Here is a 15,356-nt window from a genome sequence, read left to right on the forward strand (position 1 = left end):
TTGAAGATTGGATGAGTTCTCCCCAGTGGTAACCCCTCACCTGGCATCGCTAAACAACAAAATGTCCACACTATCACCCTGCTGTTTGTGGGAGCTTCCTGTGCACGTTAACAGCCTCATTTTACATCACAACAGCGGCTACACCTCATTGGCTGTCAGTGCACTGGGAGTTCCCAAGTTACCATGAAAATGCAAGGCCACACATCTTCCTGCAACCGAGGCAAGCTGTTGTTTAAGTTAATAGTGAAACTGTGACAACAGCTATCACAAAGAGATAACCACACAGATAAGAAGGAACGAGCTCAGCAGGAGGGCTGATTCTTCTAAATACTGATGCTTTCACAGCAAAGGGTGAGATCAGGTTTGTGCTGATTCGCACCACCGGCCTTCTGCTGTTGTGATCACACTCACCACACACACCCTGACCTCAACGCCCTGTTCAGGCTCACTGACCGAGAGATGGCATTCATGATGGGATTCAGTGCTGACTCAGTTGGTTGTATCGGGACAGACAGCTGTGGTTTCAATGACCCACCCCACATCACCGACCCGCCCCACATCACTGACACTGACCCGCCCTACATCACTGACCCTAACCCTGACCTGCCCCACATCACCGACCCTGACCCTAACCCTGACCCTCCCCACATCACTAACCCTAACCCACCCCACTTCAATGACCTGCCCCACATCACTGACCCAAACCCTGACCCACCCCAGACAACCAATCCTAACCTGCCCCAGATCACTGGCCCACTCCAAACCAAGGCCTCATCTCTTCTACAGGGCAAATGGAAAAGAACACGATTTTACAGAAGAGTATATTCTTCCCCACGTCAATCCCTCTCCCAGCATCACTAAACCAGATAATTTACTATCTCCTTGCTGTTTCGCTTCACTGTTTCCTTGCTTATTTTCTGCCCAGACTCCTGAGCATTGTTCTAGAGCGGTTGAGGAAGGTGTTTCTCAGCTGAGACTTTCCTTGTCAGAGGATCCATGGGCTGTGGGACCAATAGGACAGTTCCGTCTGGTGTTATGGCCCAAATTACCCCCTCAGGCAACACTACTGAAAGATGGATTACTCGGGTAGGGTAGTGGTGAGTGATCTACTGTAATGAGGCAGCAGAAGGTCTGCACTAACAATCCAGAGGTCTGAGTTCAAATCCCACCTCTTCAGTTGGAGATTTTTAGATTCAGTTAATGATCTAGAATTTAACAAAGTCTGAGCAATGGTGACCACAAAACAACCGGATTGTTGTAAAAACTCCCCTAGTTCACTTGTATTGCTCAGGGGAGGAAGTCTGCCTTCCATACCGTCTGGGCTCCATGGGACTCCAGACCCACTGCCACGGTTGTCCGGGTGACGGCTTAGGTCCAGGAGGTCACTTGGCACAGGGCGATCCAGGTGTGAGATTGTCCAGGAACAAACATCTCAGTGGTGGGATCCCACTCGTCTGCCAGGGAGGTTTCCTTCGTTACAACATCTGTTCTTCAAACAGTTGTCAATGCAAGATTGTGACAGGCACTTTAAATGCAACTTTTTCTTCACAGTCATGGGGGCTGCCTGCACATCAGGCACCTTATCATTGGTTCAGTCTGGAAGGAAGAGTTTTGATTGGCCAGTTGCCACACCCTGGTCCGTGTAGGAAGCCGAGCTCACGTGAAGTTTGTGCCTATTACCGGGGCTTCCGTTCTCTGCTCTTCCCCGCCCAAGGGCTTCAGAGAGGGAGTTCCAGGTTTCAGGCCCAGACGGAGACAAAGGACACCAGGGACATGCCAGTGGCAGATGTGAGGAACTTAGATCACAGAGCAACACCGTAGAGCAGCAGGTAGTGCTACTCCCTCTGGGCTTCAGTGCCCTGGATTCAACCCTAACCTCCAGTGTTGTCTGCATTGCCCGTTCCCCCTGCGACAGTGTGGGACTCGTTCGGGTGCTCTGGTTTCCTCCCACATCCCAGTTACCTGGTGGTCGGTAGGTTAATTAGCCCCTAGTGTAGTGGGAAAATCAGGGAGTTGTCTGGTGTGTGAGAGAACAGGGAAACAGGTGGGAATTGGATTGAAGGGATTGCTCTGAGAGTTAGCATAGACTCAACAGGCTGAATGGCCTCCTATTTGGTCAGAAAGAACTGTATTTTTTTCTTTTCCTTCCTTGCACAAGTTCAAATTATACCCAGTAGGGAAATCTCCCGTGCTGTGGTTCCACTGCAGAAAGTCCACCTCCCTCCAAGTTACCAGCATGGAGTTCTTCCCAACATCGTCACAGCTCTGAAGAAATAAAGCTCAAGTCATTCCAAACAGGACAGCATTGAACTGATGTGGTACTTTCCCCATCAATACAGAATCGCAAGGTGGAGTGGAACTCAAATGCCAAGGTTTCAGTGGTTAAATGAACAGAAAACAGAATGTAACCTTATTTCTCAATGCATATTCCCAGCCTATCTGTAGGATGCAGACCCCTGAGTGATGTCACTCTGTCCAGAATGCGCAGGGGCGACATGAAGGGTTTGTTTTTAACCAAGTTCTTCCAATGAGCAATGGTGCCCAGTGGTGGAAGGGAGAACTCTTGGTGCCTTCAGCAGCCAGCTCCCAAGGATAGGCACCGGGATGCCTGCCCTGTCCCTGGGCCCAAACCAAAGGCCCCTCCTTTACTGTGGTAACATCCCCCATTTCCCCAGTTGCTGAGTGCAGACTCTACACTCCGATCTGGAGAAGGGAGGGGTATTTCCCAGATGTTCACAGGGTACCCAACGCCTCTTGTACAAGGCTCCAAGTCGCTGACAAGTGGGTGCACCCTGTGTAAAGGTCTTCTCTTCCAGTGGGGTTTCATCAAGTCACGGGGCCTGTTTCCAGGCTCTTCGGCCCAACTGGTCCATGACGACCAAGATTCCCACCTGAGCCGGTCCCATTTGCCCGCACTTGGCCCATGTCCCTCTAAACCTTTCCTATCCATGTTCCTGTCCAAGTACCTTTGAAACGTTGTTATTGTACCTGCCTCAACTACTTCCTCCGGCAGCTCGTTCCATATACTGACTACCCTCTGGGGTGAAAAACTTGCCCCTCAGGTCGCTATTAAATCTCCCCCCTCTCACCTTAAACCCATGCCTTCAAAGTCTCGATTCCCCAACTCTGGGAAAAAGACTTGTGTTCATTCAAACTGTCTGTGCCCCTCATGATTCCCTACATGTCCCGGTGAGAGGGGGTATTTTCTTCATGTCCAGGTGAGGGAGGAGTTCAGAACCGGCTGTCCCTGCAGTGGTTTCTTGGTCGAGGTCCCAGTTCCCAGGTAGGGGTCCCGGTTTCCACAAGTGGAGCCCGACTGCAGCCTCATCTGTCGAGGCTTGTGGGGAGGTGGGATGGGAAGTAGGAGAAGCAACCCGCTGTTTCAAATGAGGAAGTGCAGAGAAAAGATAAGTTGATGATTACTCTCTGGCCGTTAGCCTGGGTGAAGGTCACGGGTTCTGCAGAACAATTACAGCATGGAAGCGGCCAGTTGGCTCACTGAATCCAGTCCGGGTCCCCTCCTCTCTCCCTGTTCCCTGCAAAATCTTTTCTTTTCAAGTACCTACTCAGTTACTGTTTGAACACCGAGTGAATCCATTGGCAGTGCATCCGGATCCTCAACCACTGGCTGAATAAAGACAATACTCCTCATTTCTCTTCTGTTTTTTCTGCCAATCATCCTCATTCTGTTTCATTCACTCTGCTTTCTGACCCTTCAGCCAACACTGGTTCTCTGTACCGACTCTGTTCAGGCCCTTCATGATCTTAAATACCTCCTCCGTCCCCCCCCCCACTCTGTGTCTAGCAGAACAGCCCAACTTCTCCAGTCAATCCATTCCCTGGAATAATTTCGGTAAACTCTTCTGCACCCCTCTTTCCTCAGTCTTCATTTCTTCCCTAGAGTGTGGTCCCCCAGAACTGGGCACAATCCTCCTCTTGTGGCTGAACTAACGTTCACCAAGACTTCCAAGTGACTTTGGGAAGGCTGAGTCCATTGCCACACTATCCAAAAGAGTACATGGTAATTTGTTCCATCATACTCGGGATTTGGATGACAATTCGAGATGCCCATTCCCAGTAGATTGGTGGAAAGTCTCGGCTGGCAATTAAGCATAAGAAGAACTAGGAGCAGTAGGCCATTCAGCCCTTGAGCCTGCCCTGCCATTCAAAGAGATCACGTCTGATCTGAGCTTGGCCTCAGCACCACTTTCCTGCCTGACCCACATAACCCTGGCTCCCCAATTGACCAAAATCTACCTTGGCCTCAATGTGTTCCGGGGCTCTTCCTGAACGCCAAATACTCACATCCCTCTGACAGGAGAAATCTTCCAAATTAAATGGGTCGTCCCTTCTCTGTAACTGCGATCCCCACATCAAGGTTGTCCCAGAAGGTGAAGCATCCCCTCAGTCCACCATCCATCCTGTCCAGCTTCCCTCAGAATATGTCACTTTTTCCCTCTTTTCCATGTCACTCATCTCCATAAAAGATTGTCCAATTATTACCAAGTTATGGGTACTGCATGCCAGAGGTTCACAAACCCCGAGGCATCAGTTGTGACAGTTAATGACCGGGGATCCGTACAACCGGCAGGAAGCAGAATACGATGACTTGCCTGTGATTAGCAATGGCTGGAAACTCCCTCAGATCTGCCTGGAACTCCAGTCTCAATGTTAGATCAAAGGTTAGAGTTCTGGCTTATTTGGGTAGCACCGTGCTCTTGGCACACACGTTCAGTATCCCTCCGGAGAGCTGGGCACAAAGCTGACATTCCAATGCAGGGCTGAGGCTTGTTGTACATTTGTGTCGCCATTTGCAGGAGATTTTAAACCAAGGCCCTGTCTGCTCTCCAAGGTATGAAATGTTCCATAATACTTTCTGAAGTCCAAAAGATTACTTCAAGTTCCTATACAATTATAGCGACAACATAGCTAAAAGCAACTGATCCAATCCCAATCACATTTCTGGCTATGGATCTCCCCATGGTTACACAAATTACAACACTAGATTCTCCCAGCAAGTGAAACATCCCCTCAGCCCACCATCCACCCTGTTCAGCCTCCCTCAGAATATGTCACTTCTTTCCGTCACCGCGATCTGCATCTCCCCGTTGCCGGTCACTTCAACTCCCCCTCCCACACTGTCACTGATATGTCAGTCCTCGGCCTCCTCCACTGCCGGGAGAATTCCAGGCGCAAACTGGAGGAACAGCACCTCATTTTCCGTCTTGGAACCTTGCAGCCTAACGGCATGAACATTGAATTCTCCCACTTTAAGTAACCCCCACCTCCCCCAACAACCAACCACCCCCCATCATGCTTCTCTTCTTCCCCTTCCTAGCCATTTTTTTCCCCACTCTCTCCTTACCTTTGACCCACCCCCGGTGGATCTTCTCTCCCCTCCTCCCCCGCACCTGCCCATCACTATCTCTTACCTGCATCTACCTATCACCACCCTGTGCCCACCCCACCTCCCCTCTTTTGTCCACCTATCACTGCTCTGCTTTTCCCTCCTATATACTGGGCTTCCCCTTTTCTTATCTCCAGTCCTGAAGAAGGGTCCTGACCCGAAACGTTGACCGCCTGCTTTTCTCCATGGATGCTGCCTGGCCTGCTGAGTTCCTCCAGCATCAACGCATTTTTCATCTGGATTCCAGCATTTCTCTTGTATTATAACGCTTTCATGGAATCATAGAAGTACCTCTGAGGCCATTCTGCCCTGTCCCGGTCGTGTCTGTGCTGAATGGAAAAGTATCTGGCCTAATCCCACTTCCAGCACTGAGTCCATGGTCCCACACTTCAGGTACACACCGGAGGACTATGTAAAGCTGAGGAACGTTTCTGTTTCACTTTAAAGTGATAATTTCCAGGTTCCTTTCACAGAAAGAGACCTTTCGGCACACGGAGTCCGCACTGACTGTCAGTCACCCACTTGCACTGATCCCATTTTAGTCTCCCCACATTCCTATCAGCTTCCCCCCCCTTCCGGATTCAACCCCTCATCTACACCAGGGGCAATTCAGAGCAGTCAATTAACCTACCAATCTTCTCGTTTTAGGGATGTGGAAGGAAAACGGAGTACTCAGGGGAAACCCATGTGGTCAGAAGGAGAACGTGCAAACTCTACACACAGCAAGCACCCGAGGTCAGGATTGAACCCAGGTCACTGGATCTGTCAGGCAGCAGCACAACTGTGTCACTGTGCTGGGTGAAAAATATTTCCCCATATCCTCCATAATCTTTCGACTAATTAATTTAAATCATTGTTTCGACCCCTCTTTTAAGGGAAATAGATCCGTCCTATTTACTGTATCTGAGCTATTGATAATTTTAGACACCTCAAATAAACCTCCCAGCAGAATTCTCTGTTAAGAGGAATCTACCTTGTCTTAACCAGTGTTTCCTCACTGTTACAATTTAAAAATCATCATTCGAACGGTGCGCTATATATACACACCCCAGCTCCTCCCGTTACAGGTTAATGGTCAGACATTCAGTGAACAGAGTTAGAGAGGGAACTCCTGTGGGAAACCCATTTGCAGTTGTAAACCCTCAGCTTAAGAATTTTGCCCAACAATCCAAGTGGTAGAGAGGCTCTTTAAACATTTCGTAGCTGCGTCACAATACTGAAGTGAAAGTCAGAGCCTGAATCACGCAGGTTCTTTCTGACACCAGTGCTGATTCTTGGTAATTTGACTTTAACCAATCCTGAGAATGTTTGCCAAATCTTATCTGACTTCAAGCACTAATCGCTACTTGCACTTGTGCAGTACTTCTTGTGGTAAAAGGAAGGTGTATTTGAGACAAAGAACTGGCACTGAGTCAAGGTGAAAGGATGATCCAAATGAGATGATCCAAAACTGCCTGGAATAAGTAGACAGGTAGGGAGATGCAGAGTTCACAGGCCAGGTGCAGACAGTAATGGGCACAGCTGCCAATGGTGGAGCAAAGCAAGTCAGGAGGCACAGTTGGTGGAAGGAACTTATCAACGGGTTGTACAGAGAGGGGAGGCTACAATAACTACAACTAACATTTACATGGTGTCCTTAAGTTAGCAAAAACATGTGACGTTATCAAACAAAATATCAATGTCACACAAGGATATGATAAAAGCCAAATCCTGGCCAAGAATTGTTTGAAGAAAGAAAAGGAGGGAGTTCCACTGGTCTGCCTGTGGTCACCAATGGCGTGACGATGAAAGTCAGGGACACTCAAGGAGCCAGATTTCACAAGCTTCCGGGCTGCAGGAGATTACAGGGATACCAAGGAGGGAGAGCTTGGGGAGACTTCAAAACAAGGGCAGGAATCTTAAAATCACGGTGATTTTAAGGAGCTGGTGTAAGTCGGCCAGCACAGTGGCGAGGGTGAACTGGACTGAATGCAAGAACACGTGAAAATAGGAGCAGGAGGCCACTCGGACCCTCAAGCCTACCCTGCCCTTCAATATGATCCTGGCTGATCGATGCTGGCCTCAACTCCTCTTCTGTGCCAGTTCCCCATCACCCTCAACTCCTCCAGCTTTCAAATACTTTTTTTTTATCTCCACCTTCGATATATCCAATGACCCAGCCTCCAACACCCTCAGGGGCAGAGGGTTCCAGAGATTTACTACCCTCTAAAAAAAAGAAATTTCTGCACACCTCCTTTTAAAGTGACTGGCCCCTTATTTTGCAGCTGTATTCCTTGTTCGTGACTCTCCCACAAGTGAAAACAGCTCAACATCAACCCTGTCGAGCCTCGTGATGTTTGAATAAGGTCACCCAAACTCCAAGGAATACAAACACAAACTGTTCAGCCTCTCATGATAGGACATCCCTCTCATCCCAGGAATTAGCTCGGTGGATGTCCTTTGGACTGTCTCCACTGCTACAGCGGGTGTAGATGGGGACGTGGAGAGGGGAGCTTCAGGTGCCTTACAACATGGAGTATGGAAGGCCACCAGAGCAGAATCGTGTGAGGAAGGAAGGCAGGAGTGGCAGGCTTCAAACGCACAACAGCTGTGGTAGGAGCAAAGGCGAGTTGTACCTGGGCTGGGCACAGGCGATCTCAGAGATGGCACAGGCACAGGCCTGAATCTCATCACCAGCTCAAAACCACAGAGGCTGCAAACAGCATCAGGTGGATTCAGACAGATGTCAGGGAGACTGATGGAAATGGCTTCCAGGGGAATCTCTCAGATCCACACAGTTCAGATAATGCAGAAAAATTGTTCATTTTGTTCCCAAAATCACCAGATTCTGTTAATAATCATGGCCTCTTACTTACTGTCCAGCCAAGGCACGAAGGAGTAATCTGGATGTGTAGAAAGGTACAGACACTACAGGGACACTGTCCGTGTTACACCCGCACACGGTCAGCGCTGGGGCACAGTCCACGTTACACCCGCACACGGTCAGCGCTGGGGCACAGTCCACGTTACACCCACACACGGTCAGCACTGGTTCACGGTCCGTGTTACATGCACTGGGTCAGCGCCGGGACATTCTCACATAGCCAGTGTTGTCTCACTGTACAGCACAGAAACAGGCTCTTCACCCCACTACCTCCCTGCCGAGCTTCATGCACTGATCTACACCAATCCCACTGTCCCTCTCACATTCCCATCAACTTCCTTCCACACCCCACCCATTCTCCAACAACCCATCTTCACTTGGGGCAATTTACAGAGGCCACTTGACTTACCGACCAGCACACCTTAGGGATGCAGGAGGAAACTGGAGCAGAGGGGAAGACCCATGCACTTACATCCTCCAGCTCAGGACCCAAGGTCAGGTCTGAACCCGTTCTCTCGAGGTGTGAGGCAGTAATGCTAACTGCTACTCACTGCGCCAGCCAGTACTGGGCTACTGACCCTGATTTACACACACAGTGCTGGAAGACTCTGTCCCTATTGCATGCACTGGTGTTGGAACACTCCTTCCTACTTACACACAATCAGTCGAAACACAAGAACGCATAGAATTCCTGATACCTTTTGCATCTAGGAATTTATCCATCTCCTTTTTAAATGTATTAGGGGACTTGACCTCCACAGCCCTCTGTGGCAGAGAATTTAAAGGATCTCGAGCTCAAGAGTGAAGAAATTCTCCTCATCTCGGTCTGGGTCCTGACACTGTGACCTCTGATTCTGGACCCCTCACTAGGAAACATCCTGCCTGCATCCAAGCTCATCTGCCCCAACCAGAAGTTTTGTATGCATCAAAAAGTTTCCCTCTTCTAAACTTTAGAAGCTGATTCCATCTCTGCTCATTCGACTTCCTGTCATTCCAGGAAACAGTTTGGTGAACCTTTGTCAAACTCCCTCTGCGGCAAGGGCGAGAGTGAAACTGCACACAGTGCTCCAGGTGAGGCTTCCCCAAGGCCCTGCCTAACTGTAGGACTGCATCCCCGATCGTCTGCTCCAAACCTTTTGCAATGAAGGACAACATAGCACTTGCCTTCTGAACAGCTTGTTGCATCTGTATCAACACACAAAATGCTGGAGGAACTCAGCGGGTCAGGCTGCATCTACAGAGGGAAGTGGACAGTCGATGCTTCGGGTCAAGACCCTTTGCCTGGACTTAGTCGTTCTTCCAGATTTGAGCATCTGCAGTCTCTTGTGTCTCCGTGCTGCATCCGTAAGTTTGTCTTCAGTCACTGGACACGAAGGTGCCTTTGCACATCAACGTTTCCCAATCACCCTTTAAATAACACTCTGACTTACTGTTTCTCCTATCAAAGTGGATACCTTCACATTTCCCCACATTATCCTGCATCTGCCATTTATCTACCCACTCACTTAACTTGTCCAAATCACCCTGAAACCTCTCGGATCACAGCTCCTCACAGCTGCACCCTGTTTTGTGTCGTGGGCAGATTTAGAAATATTCAGCTCATCCCTGCCACTGAACATCTGGGGCTCAAGCCCTGATCCTGGTGGTACCGTACTAGAGGGATCCCTATGGTAGGGCACCCTACCTGATCCCCGAGGTACCCTACCTTTTCACCACCTGCCATTCCAAAGAAGTTCCATTCATTCCTTCTCTATTTTCTGTCTGTCAACCACTCTTCAATCAATGCCATGATATTGCCCCAATCTCATGTGCACCAATTCTGCACAGCAACATCTGAACATCCGAATACAACACAACCACTGGTTCTCCCTTGTCAGCTCAACCAGTTACATCCTCATAAACCTCCACTGGGTTGGTCTGGTGTGATTTTCCTTTCAGAAATCTGTGCTGGGATATCACGCCACCGGGCTCGGGGCCGGTTCTCAGACACCCGGGCAGAGCAGCAGGTGAATTACTACATTTAGAATCCAAGGACAGGACTAAGAATCCAGGGATCTGAGACCAATTCCCACCATGGCAGCCGTGGAACTTAAATTGTTAATGATCTGGAAATTTAAAAAGATCATTAATAATGAGGATCATAAAACTTCTCATTTATAATAAACACTCATCAAATTCGCGAACATCCTTCAGGAGAAGAAACAGGCGTCAAAAGGAAGTGATTCCACCAGCTTGCACAGAAGTTGGAGATCAGTCACCCGAGCCACAGGACACCACTGCAGGTGCTCCCCACAGCCGTGTCCCAGGACCAACCACCTTCAGCTGCTTCATCCAAGCTCGGATGTGGGGATGTTTATAGATGACTGGTGACCAGTTCCACATACAGCAAATGAAGCAGCCCACACCCCACACAGCAATGCTCAGATCACATTCCAATATGTGCACAGATCCCACAAATGAAGTTAAACAAATATTCAGAGTGATGGGTGGATATCAGCAGGTTTCCTTGCCTGTGCTTCACATGACGCCACAGGGCCATCAATACTGCCTGTACATCATGGTGTCACCCACCGCCTGTGGTGGGTCGATCCTGCTGGGGTAACAGGATGTACCCAGAGAGAGGACTTGCGCAAGTTATGACATTGTGAGTTTGACTGTGCACGAGAATATGTTACTTGGTCACTTGTTAAACTGTGGCTTGTGTCCAATGGTGGGGGACAGGAGATAACATCAGGGAAGGACCTGATTGGGGCTTCCCCAACACCGTCTACAGACAGCAGCTCTTCACAACTCAGTCTCTTCATTCCCAGCCAAGGAATGACTCCCAAAGCAAGGGTTCTGCCCATTATGTCAGAGGCAACTGCCCATTATGCCAGAGCATTCAACAGAGCATTGCAAACAAGCATCCCTTCCCACCTTCACGTTAATATTGTTGCTAGTTGTTGGTGTGTGTTACAGCAGAGATTTGAATGTTTATCCCGCGATCTCTTGCACTTCCAGTCCTAGCATCTGGAACACGATGGCTTCCTTCATCCTTCACTGGCAGGACAGAGCCACCAGAGATAGTGACACTGTGATGACAGGCAGGACATCTGTCCCTGGCAGTCTGTAATGTTGGCTCCATACCCCAAGCTCTCTCAGGTCCTTTCAGCCCCTTTGCATCACGTACCTCCTTAAAACCAACTGGTCACCAGCCCAAGGTGACCTTATCCAACAACCTCCTGTAAACCACCTTCAGCTCTTTACTACATTGAATCCAAGCGGTTGTTATTAGACAGTATTCCTCAGCTGTCGCTTACGACATTGGGGTGTGTGGATGACAAGATCTCAAGCCTCAACTTGCATATTTCTCACACTTAATTCCCTACACTTTCCTAAAGTGTTTAATGAGCTAATTGACTCATTGTTAAATAGTGAATATCTTGAGGCATTTTACAAAGTATGTGTGTGGGGACAGGGACAGGGTAGGTGTAGGAACTGAGCGGAGGCTGGGTGTAGGGAGTTAGATGTTAACAGTTAAGGGATAACATAACTGAAGCAGGAAAAGGCCATTCAGCCTATCATCTGTACTTATCTATGAAGATCATGGCTGACCGTCACCTCAACACCATTTTCTTGCCCCGATCTGCACATCCTTTGATCCATTTAACATCCAGAAATCTATTGATTACTGACTTGAATGACCAAATCGTCACAGCCTTCCAAGCTAGAGAACTCCAAGGGTTTACCACCCTCATTTCAGTCCTAAATGGCCTACCCTCATTTTGAGACCATTCAGACTCTCAGCCAGGGACACATCCTCCCCACACTGACCCTGTCAAGACCTCCAAAGATTTTGTAGGTGCCATTCTGCTAAACTCTAAACAGAGGCCCTGCCTACTCAATCCCTCCTCATATGACAGAGTTCCCATCCCAGGAACCAGATTGGTGAATCTTCACCGGACTCCCTCATTGGCAAATATCTCCTTTTTTCAAAGTAAGGACAATACCCACAGTCTGGTCTATATAATTGTAGGAGGGCAGGGACTGCCGTTGCCCAGTAGACCATGAGTTTTGTGCCAGATCTGAGGTCCTGATCTTCAGTTTATTCCTCAAATCACCAAAGGTTGTGCTGCTGCATTGAAGGCCTCATCGGTGTGTGGGTTCAGTGAGAGGGGTCTGATAAATGGGGAGTGGAGCAGGTTTCCAGGGTCTTGCAGTGAATCCTTATTGTCAGAGGGCAGTGCTTTACAGCAGGGACTGGTTGGTAGACAACCTTGGTCTTGCAGTTAAGTGCAAGGCCCATTCCCATTGCCTGCTCTAGTGAAGCAGTCAATGATCTGGGCCTCTGAACACACAAATACCAGCATCATCTATGTATTGTAGCTTGATTATTAAGGTTTGGTTTATCTTGGTTTCAAGCATTGAAGAGTTCTCTATTAGCCCTGAAGATTAGTCCTACTCCTGCGGGAAGTTTGTTGAAGGTGAGGTGCAATGAGAAAGACCAACATAAGTGTCAGGATGATAAAGCAGCCCTGTTTGACCCTAATCTTTTTTGGTGGGCAGCTAAATTTCAGAAGGTTCTCCAAAGTCCCTCCTGGTTGATGGAGTCAAACTCTTTAAGGTCATGTATAGTAGTTGGTGCATTTCTCTTGGAGTTTCAGCTGGTGAAGATTCCTGCCTTCCTACATGCCTCTGAGACCTGGACTACCTACAGAAGGCACCACTGATGATGTCTCTGCAAAATCCATCGAATTCAATGGAAGGTTGAGTGAGCCAACATCAGTTTCCTCTTCCAGACGAACATCATCAGCATTGAGGCCCCAGTTATATTCAGTCTGATCCACTGGGCAGGCTGTACTGTTTGCATGCCTGACATCAGACTGCTAAACCAGGCACTCGATTCCAAGCTCAGCCACGGGAGAAGATGACCCGGCAGACCGAGGAAAAGATTCAAGGATGTGTTCAAAGCTTCCTTGAAAAAAATGCATCATCGCCATAGAGTCACGGAAATCCCTGGGGATTCCACGTCTGGAGAAGGAGCACGGGAGATGGTATTGAGAACCTCAAGTCTGTGCACACAGCAAGCTCCGGGTAAACGGCAAAAGAGACACACCAGCTCACAAACTAGCCGCTCCCCCCCCCCCCCCAACCCACCCCATCAGTCACCCTCCTGCCCCATCTGTGGGTCCCACACTGACCTCATCAGTCACCTCAGATTCCACAGAACTGGGGTGGAAGCAGGTCACCCTCGATCCAGAGGGACGGCCCAAGAAGAGGAATCTAAAAGTTGTACTCAAATCCTCCACATAAAGGCCAACATTTACCTTCCCAATTGCTTGCACCACCTGGATATTAGCTGTTAGCGTTCTCTTTGCAGTCTCTCTGGACATCAACAATTCCCAATGCTCCACCATTTTTGTGTTTCCTTCCAAACGGGACAACACAGTGTACTCCACCTGCTACGCTGTTGCCCACTCGCACTGACTGCCTCTCTCCCTCCTCATCACTGCTCTCCTTCACACTTCGCCTGTCACTAAAAAACTTGGGAACATTTCATAAGGTTTCCTCAGCCAAACACAAAACTAAAACAGAAATGCTGGGAGAACTCAGCCAGTCAAGCAGCATTGGTGGAAAGAGAAACCAGTCACAGAGCCCCATTGCCAGAACCGGGGGGAGTGGAGGGTCACCGATCCAACACCTTCACTGATTTCTTTCCATGGATGCTGCCTGACCGGCTGAGTTCTTCCAGCATTTCATTCCTGTTGTAGCTTCCATCATCCGCAGTTGTAATCATTTCCTTGAGCCAATCTTGTTGATAGATTGTGAATAATTGGGGTGCAAGCACCGATCCTCGTGATAACCTACTGGTCACTGCTTGACCACGGTCTGTTTATTCCCTCTCTTTGTTTTCTACCTGTTAACCATCACTTGTTCCACACCAGTGTACAACCATCACGGGCACAACCCTCGCCACCATCGAGGGCATCTTCAAGAAGCGGTGCCTCAAGAGGGCAGCATCCATCATTAAGGACCCTCACCATCCAGAACATGACCTCTTCACATTACTACCATCGGGAAGGAGGTACAGGAGTCTGAAGACCCACACTCAACGTTTCAGGAGCAGCTTCTTCCCCCCCACCATCAGATTTCTGAACGGTCCATGAACCCATGAACACTGCCTCGTTATTTTTTTTGCACTATTTGTTATTAACAGTAATTTTTATGTCTTGCACTGTATTGCTGCTGCCAAACAACACATTTCATGTCATATGTCACAGTGCCCCCAGAACACTCTACGCAAAAGATGTGTGTTTCAATGTACATGTGACTAATAAAGATATCTTATCTTATCCGATTCTGACTATCTCCAGTTCCGTAGACTACGGATACTGGAATCTGGAACAAAAAGCATAATGCTGGAAGAACTCGGTGGGTCAGGCAGCATCTGTGGAGCCAGAAGGTGGAAGCTGACATTTTGCATCAGGACTGAGAGTGCGATTGCCCACGGTAGTGGTACAGGAGGGAGGCACAGGTTGGGACAGAGGACGGCTGGGTATAGGTGGAACCAGATTGGAATGGGTGGGGGGGGATGGAGGAAAGGTGGACCAAGGGAGAAGAGACGGAGGTGGACAGGTGAGTGCATGTGGGAGACGACACTCTAGATGGATACTCCACCTGTCCCACCCCCAGCACTGCTGCAGACGGGCTACCTTTCCTCTTCCCTCTCCTGAAACACTGACCTCCACCTTCTGCCTCCACAGATGCTGCCTGACCCACTGAGTTCCTCCAGCCCTCTGCTTTTCACCCTGTGCTATAACTTTGTTCTCAAACCTCCTGTGTGGGACCTTCTGACAATCCCAAGACACCACTTCCACCGTTCCCACCCTCCCTACACCCCACCCCAACCACCGGCTGAGTACATCTTCAAACAACTCGGACAGAGTGGTCAGACTTGTTTCACTATCACACCCCATGTTGACTCTGCCCAATATCACAATATCCTTTGCTTCAGACTCCAGCAACTCATTAGCTACCGGCGCCCGAGTCAAAACAGCTTGGGGAAGTGGCGTCCAGATATTCTGGGAGTTCCAGAGAGAGGGCATT

At 49.1% G+C, this 15,356-nt stretch overlaps 1 protein-coding gene across 5 annotated transcripts in view; it reads right to left on the reverse strand.

Moving 5' to 3' along the window:
* The window catches only part of rasgrp4 (RAS guanyl releasing protein 4), a 223,122-nt gene that overhangs the window by 207,258 nt on the left and 508 nt on the right, over positions 1–15,356 (reverse strand). The window lies entirely within an intron of this gene.

The sequence above is a fragment of the Pristis pectinata genome, chromosome 35 (assembly GCF_009764475.1).
Source record: "Pristis pectinata isolate sPriPec2 chromosome 35, sPriPec2.1.pri, whole genome shotgun sequence".
Classification (NCBI taxonomy): Eukaryota; Metazoa; Chordata; class Chondrichthyes; order Rhinopristiformes; family Pristidae; genus Pristis; species Pristis pectinata.